This window comes from Herpailurus yagouaroundi, unplaced genomic scaffold (genome assembly GCF_014898765.1).
Source record: "Herpailurus yagouaroundi ecotype Mexico unplaced genomic scaffold, PumYag 209, whole genome shotgun sequence".
Taxonomy (NCBI): domain Eukaryota; kingdom Metazoa; phylum Chordata; class Mammalia; order Carnivora; family Felidae; genus Herpailurus; species Herpailurus yagouaroundi.
Window position 1 is genome coordinate 3,371,266 of NW_024412440.1, and position 8,764 is coordinate 3,380,029.

Sequence of the window (8,764 nt, forward strand, 5' to 3'; positions counted from 1 at the left end):
CCCCCCCCCCCCCCCCCCCGCATTCTTAGGGGTGAAAGTTGCATTATGGACAGAATCATACAGTGAAAATTTATTAAAAGCTTTATAAGAGACAGTAATTACCTTCGCTGAATTATTAAGGAATACATAGGGTAAGTAGTAATCATGAGCTCTGGGATCCAGGGGCTCTGTGTGGGCTGGTAATTACGATTTTGATTAGAGACTAACAGGCTCCAGGTTGGGCCTCCCAGGGTGTGTCTCCTAGTGAAGTTACCAAAGTCCAGGATCTGCCCTTTCAGCTTATGATTGGAGGCATTGAGTGTACACTCACTGAAGGTGATAAGGACATTGGGTAGTTGAGACAACTTAATAAAACTTGTAGACTAATGTACACCTGAAAGAGACTTCACCAGTTTACTTTACAATTATAACTGCCAAGTGGACCAGACACTCCTATCAATACATTCTCTCCCTGGTAGATAAATTTACCAAGGAAACCAAATTAAGACCCGAAGGTTGGTTAACTGTAGAATTGGTCCAAAGGAAATTATTTATTTTTTAGAGACACTGGCTGTGACCACCTATGAGATGTTTTGCCAGACAACACACCAGCCAAATGTGCCTCATACACTACACGCACCCTTGGTCACAATGTTACTGCATCCTTCTGTATGTTGCTACAGGCACAATGACAGAATTTTAACGATCACTTTTCTGGTTGATATTTTCCTATTCCCCTTCTCATATCAACAAATGTTTTTAAAAAATGCTGTAATTTCAGTTTATACTCATTTTATTTCAGTTTTATTTCATGATATTTGGACAGCCTCCGTAATTTAATTTTTTAAATTGTCTCTAAATAAAGGGATGATTTTCTCTAACTTGTTTAACACCTGTGTGTGAGGAATCAGTTTCTATTGTAATATCGCCAATACGACCTTTCTTAATATTGCACACCTGAACTAGTTTATAATTAACTTACATATTTGGAATGACCTGCACCCTTACAATGATGGGAAGTGTTTCATTTAGAGCACACAGGATCGTTATTGGGGTAGTTGTGTTGCTAATATACTGAATGCCTTGGGTGATGCAGTTACTCTTTCAGATATTAGGCCAAAATCTACTTGAATTAACGTGATAAAAAATAAAGGTGTGTTGGGGCACCTGGGTGACTCAGTCATTTGAGTGTCCAACTCTTGATTTTGACTCCGGTCCTGATCGCACAGTTTGTGGCATCTAGCCCCACATCGGGCTCTGCACTGACAGTGCCGAGCCTGCGTGTGATTCTCTCTCTCTCTCTCTCTCTCTCTCTCTCTCTCTCTCTCTCTCCCCCTCTCTCTGCCCTTCCCCTCACACACACACACTGTCTCTCTCACACTCAAAATAAATAAATAAAAACACAAAACAATGGTGTGTCAACTTAAGTAGCCTCATTATATGTCCCATGAGTGACTTGGTCACTCTAGCCTCTACTACCCGTGTAAGAACTTTCTTGAAGTTGGCAACAGTGTCACAAGTGAAACACTGAACTTTCTGCATACCAATTTGTTCTCCATTTGTAACCTAATGGTGTGGTATGTTGGAGGGCAGACTACCAGACTTGGACTTTGGAGACCTGGTTCTAGTCCTGCTATGCTATTAACCAGTGTATGATCTTGGCCTATGTTCTATTATCTGCAGAAATGTACTTTATCCTTTCTTATATATTTAAGTAGCACTTAAAGAGCAAACATAATTCACATATGTTTATACGACTAACCCCTAAAACAAATACTGCTCTATTAAAGCTTTGTTGGATTAGACACAAACACTTCTGGCCCTTCTTGCGCTCTCTCATGGTTGAGTCTAAACAAAAGAAATCATGCTTATGTGCCTTTCTTTTAAAACACAGATGGTGTTCAGAAAAAGTTTCCTAAGCTTTTATCCCTATGTTTTGGGGACCTCTCTGCCTTCCCACACTGACAACCTTACAAACTCACACATCTAATTTGTATTATTATCTTGAAGCAGTTCTTTTGCTAATTTTAATCTCTAAGATGGTGTGAAGATTGTAAGCTAGTACACATCTTCTCAGCTTATGGTGGGGTTAAGTCCTGATAAACCTATTATTGTAAGTCTAAAATGCATTTAATACACCTAACCTACTAAATATTATAGCTTAGCCTACCCTGAATGTGCTCAGAACACTTCTATTAGCCTACAGTTGGGCTAGCCCTCGTGATCACGTGGCTGACTGGGAGCAGCCCAGCATCATAAGAGATCATCGTATTGTGTATTAACCAGCCCAAGAAAAGCTGAAAATTCAAAATTTACTGAATGTTTATTGGTTTTGCACCATGGAAGAGTCGAAAACCTGTAAGTTGAATTGATTAGTTGGGGAACATCTGTATAAACTATGTACTCTGACACAGCATCTCCAATTTTAAATCTTAATCATTTGTATACACAATCTTTATTCACAAAAGGAAAATCAACTCCTTTCTGGAAACATATTTAAATAAATGTAGACAATTCTGGGGTCTTATGATAGAATTACCATTTAAGAACTTTGGAATGATATATTTTAGCATCAGTAAATGTCAGGACAGAAGCCCGACTATAAACACCACATGAGAGTATTATAGTAGAAGAGGCAAGATTGAAGATAGGCTTCAGTGTCTGCTTGTTCATTCATTAATGAGTCAGGTTTAATGCTGGGTTGGGGATACATGGGTTAAATGACATAGTCTTGCTCTTGTGGGTTTAGGCTGGGATTTAGCCTTGTAGGATTATAAATCTCACTGGTGATAACTTCCTCAAAGAGCCGGGACAACATTATGGTAAGTAACTGTTGCCAGGGCGTTAGACAAAACAATCTTAAGTCTGTTTTGCCCCATATACAGTAATAATGTTTGGACAAATATTTATGAGGATTGACTTACACTTGAGATATCAACTTATGAGTATATTTTGTGGTCACAGTATGAATATTCCTGTCAACTTTTTTCTTATTTAACATTCAGTAACAGCTTATTTTGGGAGGAGGAAATGAGGAGAAAATAGAATAGGGGTCTTAGCTGAATTTCAGTTAAAGTTTAAGGTATAGAATAAGTAGCAATTACAACTTTTAAGTTCTGTTAGCATTCGGGGGTTACTGAGGTCCTTCCCAGAAACTTGGGAAGTAGAGAAGATTGTATTCTGAAAGTTAAATTGTAAAGTCATCACGTAACAGAGTATGAATTGGGAAAGTTCCTAGAAGGTGACAGACTGTTCCCAAACCACTTGGATGTGACTGTAACTGAGAGGTCATTAACAACACCTACCTAGCTAGGTGAGTAATATAAAGGAGTGAAGCTGACCAGATATTGGCATACTAACCACAAAGTGATACTCGCCATTTCCACCAGTTATGTGCTTTCCTCCATTTTTCGTAACATATAGACCACTCTTTGTCCAATTTACTGTTTTCCTTCATCTGAGACATAGAACAAGTATTTTATTTTTCTCTCAAGTTTAAGAGGGAGAAAGAAAGAACATATACAGATAAATAGCAAGGGACACTTGGCCAGGGTGGCAGAGACTCTAGGAAACAGGAGAGTACTCCACTCTAGAGTGTTCCACTCTATCTAAATGGAACAGCTATTCCTCAGCTGTACCTGATTATTTCCAGGTAAAAATAGGGCTAGTATTGCCAAATATTTCTGTTTTTTTGAGAGAGCCAAAAATCTAGGTTTATTGGAGTTTCTTTTCACCATCTGGATGTCTTCTTGGGAGAAGTGTCTATTCATGTCTTTTGCCCATTTCTTCACTGGATTATTTGTCTTCTGGGTGTTGAGTTTGATAAATTCTTTATAGATTTTGGATACTAACCCTTTATCTGATATGTTGTTTGCAAATATCTTCTCCCATTCCGTCGGTTGCCTTTTAGTTTTGCTGATTGTTTCCTTCACTGTGCAGAAGCTTTTTATTTTGATGAGGTCCCAATAGTTCATTTTCGCTTTTGTTTCCCTTGCCTCTAGAGACATGTTGAGTAAGAAGTTGCTGTGGCTGAGGTCAAAGAGGTTTTTGACTGCTTTCTCTTCAAGGATTTTGATGGCTTCCTATATTACATTTAGGTCTTTCATCCATTTTGAGTTTATTTTTATGTATGGTGTAAGAAAGTGGTCCAGGTTCATTCTTCTGCATGTTGCTGTCCAGTTTTCCCAGCACCACTTGCTGAAGAGACTGTCTTTGTTCCACTGAATATTCTTTCTTGCTTTGTCAAAGATTAGTTGGCCATACGTTTCTGGGCCCATTTCTGGGTTCTCTGTTCTGTTCCGTTGATCTGAGAGTCTGTTCTTGTGCCAGTACCATACTCTTTTGATGATTACAGCTTTGTAGGATATCTTGAAGTCTGGGATTGTGATGCCTCCTGCTTTGGTTTTCTTTTTCAAGATTGCTTTGGCTATTTGGGGTCTTTTCTGGTTCCATCCAAATTTTAGGATTATTCTAGCTCTGTGAAGAATGCTGGTGTTATTTTGATAGGGACAGCATTGAATATATAGATTGCTTTGGGTAGTATTGACATTTTAACAATATTTGTTCTTCCTATTCAGGAGCATGGAATATTTTTCCATTTTTTTTGTGTCTTCCATTTCTTTCATAAGCTTTCTATAGTTTTCAGTGTATAGATTTTTCAGCTCTTTGGTTAGATTTATTGCTAGGTATTTTATGGTTTTTGGTGCAATTGTAAATGGGATAGATTCCTTGATTTCCCTTTCTGTTGCTTCATTATTGGTGTATAGGAATGCAACTGACTTCTGTGCATTGATTTTATATCTTGCAACTTTGCTGAATTCATGAATCAGTTCTAGCAGTTTTTTGGTGGAATCTTTTGGGTTTTCCATATAGAGTATCATGTCATCTGCAAAGAGTGAAAGTTTGACTTCTTCCTGGCTGATCTGGATGCCTTTTATTTCTTTGTGTTGTCTGATTGCTGAAGCTAAGACTTCAATACTATGTTGAATAACAGTGGTGAGAGTGGACATCCCTGTCTTGTTCCTGACCTTAGGGGGAAAGCTCTCAGTTTTTCCCCATTGAGGATGATATTAGCGTTGGGTCTCTTTGTATATGGCTTTTTTTTTTAATTAAAAAAAAATTTTTTTAATGTTTATTTATTTTTGAGACAGAGAGAGACAGAGCATGAACGGGGGAGGGGCAGAGAGAGAGGGAGACACAGAATCAGAAGCAGGCTCCACGATCTGAGCCTGAGCCATCAGCCCCGACACGGGGCTCGAACTCACGGACCACGAGATCGTGACCTGAGCTGAAGTCAGAAGCTTAACCAACTAAGCCATCCAGGCGCCCCTGTATATAGCTTTTATGATCTCGAAGTATGATCCTTCTTGAGGGTTTTTATCCAGAAAGGATGTTGTATTTTGTCAAATGCTTTCTCTGCATCTATTGAGAGGATCATATGGTTCTTGTCCTTTCTTTTATTGAAGTGATGAATCACATTAATTGTTTTGTGGATATTGAAGCAGCCCTGCATCCCAGGTATTAATCCCACTTGGTCATGGTGAATAATTTTTTTAATGTATTGTTGGATCTGGTTGGCTAATATCTTGTTGAGGATTTTTGCGTCCTTGTTCATCAGGGAAATTGGTCTATAGTTCTCCTTTTTAGTGGGGGTCTCTGTCTGGTTTTGGAATCAAATGCTGGCTTCATAAAAAGAGTTTGGAAGTTTTCCTTCCATGTCTATTTTTTGGAACAGCTTAAAGAGAATAGGTGTTAACTCTTCCTTAAATGTTTGGTAGAATTCCCCACGAAAGCCATCTGGCCCTGGACTCTTGTTTTTTGGGAGATTTTTGATTATAAATTCGATTTCTTTACTGGTTATGGATCTGTTCAAATTTTCTATTTCTTCCTGTTTCAGTTTTGGTAGTGTATATGTTTCTAGGAATTTGTCCATTTCTTCCAGATTGCCCATTTTATTGGCATATAATTGCTCATAATATTCTCTTATTGTTTTTATTTCTGTTGTGTTGGTTGTGATCTCTCCTCTTTCATTCTTAATTCTATTTATTTGGGTCCTTTCCTTTTTCTTTTTGATCAAACTGGCTAGTGGTTTATCAATTTTTTTAATTCTTTCAAAGAACCAGCTTCTGGTTTCATTGATCTGTTCTACTGGATTTTTTTTTGTTTTGTTTTGTTTTTGATAGCATTGATTTCTGCTCTAATCTTTATGATTTCCTGTCTTCTTCTGGTTTTGGGTTTTATTTGTTGTTCTTTTTCCAACTCTTTAAGGCGTAAGGTTAGGTTGTGTATCTGAGATCTTTCTTCCTTTAGAAAGGCCTGGATTGGTATATACTTCCCTCTTATGACCGCCTTTGCTGCGTCCCAGAAGTTTTGGGTTGTGTTGTACCATTTTCATTGGCTTCTATGTACTTTTTAATTTCCTCTTTAACTTCTTGGTTAGCCCATTCATTCTTTAGTAGGATGTTCTTTAGTCTCCAAGTATTTGTTACCTTTCCAAATTTTTTCTTGTGGTTGATTTCGAGTGTCATAGTGTTGTGGTCTGAAAATATGCATGGTATGATCTTGATCTTTTTGTACTTGTTGAGGGCTGATTTGTGTCCCAGTATGTGGTCTATTCTGGAGAACGTTCCATGTGCACTGGAGAAGATGTATATTCCGCTGCGTTAGGATGAAATGTTCTGAATATATCTGTTAAGTCCATCTGGTCCAGTGTGTCATTCAAAGCCATTGTTTCCTTGTTGATTTTCTGATTAGATGATCAGTCCATTGTTGTAAGTGGGGTGTTGAAGTCCACTACTATTATTGTACTATTATTAACGAGTTTCTTTATGTTTGTGATTAATTGATTTATATATTTGAGTGCTCTCACATTTGGAGCATAAATATTTACAATTGTTAGGTCTTCTTGGTGGATAGACGCCTTAATTATGATATAATGCCCTTCTTCATCTCTTGTTACAGCCTTTATTTTAAAGTCTAGATTGTGTGATATAAGTATGGCTACTCCAGCTTTCTTTTGTTGACCATTATCATGATAGATGGTTCTCCATCCCCTCACTTTCAATTTGAAGATATCTTTAGGTCGAAAGTGGGTCACTTTTAAACGGCATATAGATGGATCTTGTTTTCTTATCCATTCTGTTACCCTATGTCTTTTGATTGGACCATTGAGTCTGTTGACATTTAGAGTGAGTACTGAAAGATATGAATTTATTGCCATTATGATGCTTATAGAGTTGGAGTTTCTGGTGGTGTTCTCTGGTCCTTTCTAGTCTTTGTTGCTTTCAGTCTTGTCTTGTCTTTTCTTTCTTTTCTTTCTTTCTTTCTTTCTTTCTTTCTTTCTTTCTTTCTTTCTTTCTCTTTTTTTCTTTCTTTCTTTTCTTTCATCTTTTCTGCCCTCAGAGAGTCCCCCTTAAAATTTCTTGCAGAGCTGGTTTAGTGGTCATGAACTCCTTTAATTTTTGTTTGGGAAACTTTTAATCTCCTTCTATTTTGAATGAAAGCCTTGCTGGATAAGAATTCTTGGTTGCCTATTTTTCTGATTCAGCACATTGAGTGTATCCTGCCACTCCTTTCTGGCTTGCCAAGTTTCTGTGGATAGGTCTGCTGTGAACCTGATTTGTCTTCCCTTGTAGGTTAAGGACTTTTATTCCCTTGCTGCTTTCATGATACTTTCCTTGCCTGAGTATTTTGTGAATTTGACTATGATATGGTTTGTTGGTCAGTTCTTGTTGAATCTAATGGGAGTCCTCTGTGCTTCCTGGATTTTGATGTCTTTGTCTTCCCCGAGGTTAGGAAGGTTTTCTGCTATGATTTGCTCACATAACCCTTCTACCCCTTTTTCTTCTTTTCATTTTCTGGGACCCCTATGATTCTGATGTTATTCCTTTTTAATGAGTCACTTATTTCTCTAATTTTTAAATCGTGCTCTTTTGCCTTAGTCTGCCCCTTTTTTTCTGCTTCATTATTCTCCAGAAGTTTGTTCTCTATATTGCTGATTCTCTGCTCTGCCTCATCCATCCTTGCCACCGTGGCATCCATTAGAGATTGCAGCTGTTATAGCATTTTTTATTTCATTCTGGCTAGGTTTTACTTCTTTTATCTCCGCAGAAAAGGATTCTAATCTATTTTTGACTCCAGCTAGTATTCTTATTTAAGTGATTCTAAATTCTGGTTCAGATATCTTGCTTGTATCTGTGTTAGTTAAGTCTCTGGCTGTCATTTCTTCCTGCTCTTTCTTTTGGGGTGAATTCTTTCGTTTCGTCATTTTTTTTTTTTAAATTTTTTTTTTTCAACATTTATTTATTTTTGGGACAGAGAGAGACAGAGCATGAACGGGGGAGGGGCAGAGAGAGAGGGAGACACAGAATCGGAAACAGGCTCCAGGCTCCGAGCCATCAGCCCAGAGCCCGACGCGGGGCTCGAACTCCCGGACCGCGAGATCGTGACCTGGCTGAAGTCGGACGCTTAACCGACTGCGCCACCCAGGCGCCCCTCGTTTCGTCATTTTAAAGGGAGAAAGGAATTATTGAGGTAAAAAAAATTAAAGATGATTAAAATTTAAAAAATTAAAATTCAAAAGTTAAAACAACACACACACACACACACACACAATCAAATCAATGATGCTAGATACTAGGCGTGTTTGGGTCTGGGTGTTGAAAGGGGCTTGATAGATTAGAGAAAAAAGGGGAAAGAAAAAAAAATCATTTGAAAATTTGAAGAAATGAATACACTGAAATAGAATAAAATGAAAAGATGAAAGTAAAATAGAATTTGGAAAAAT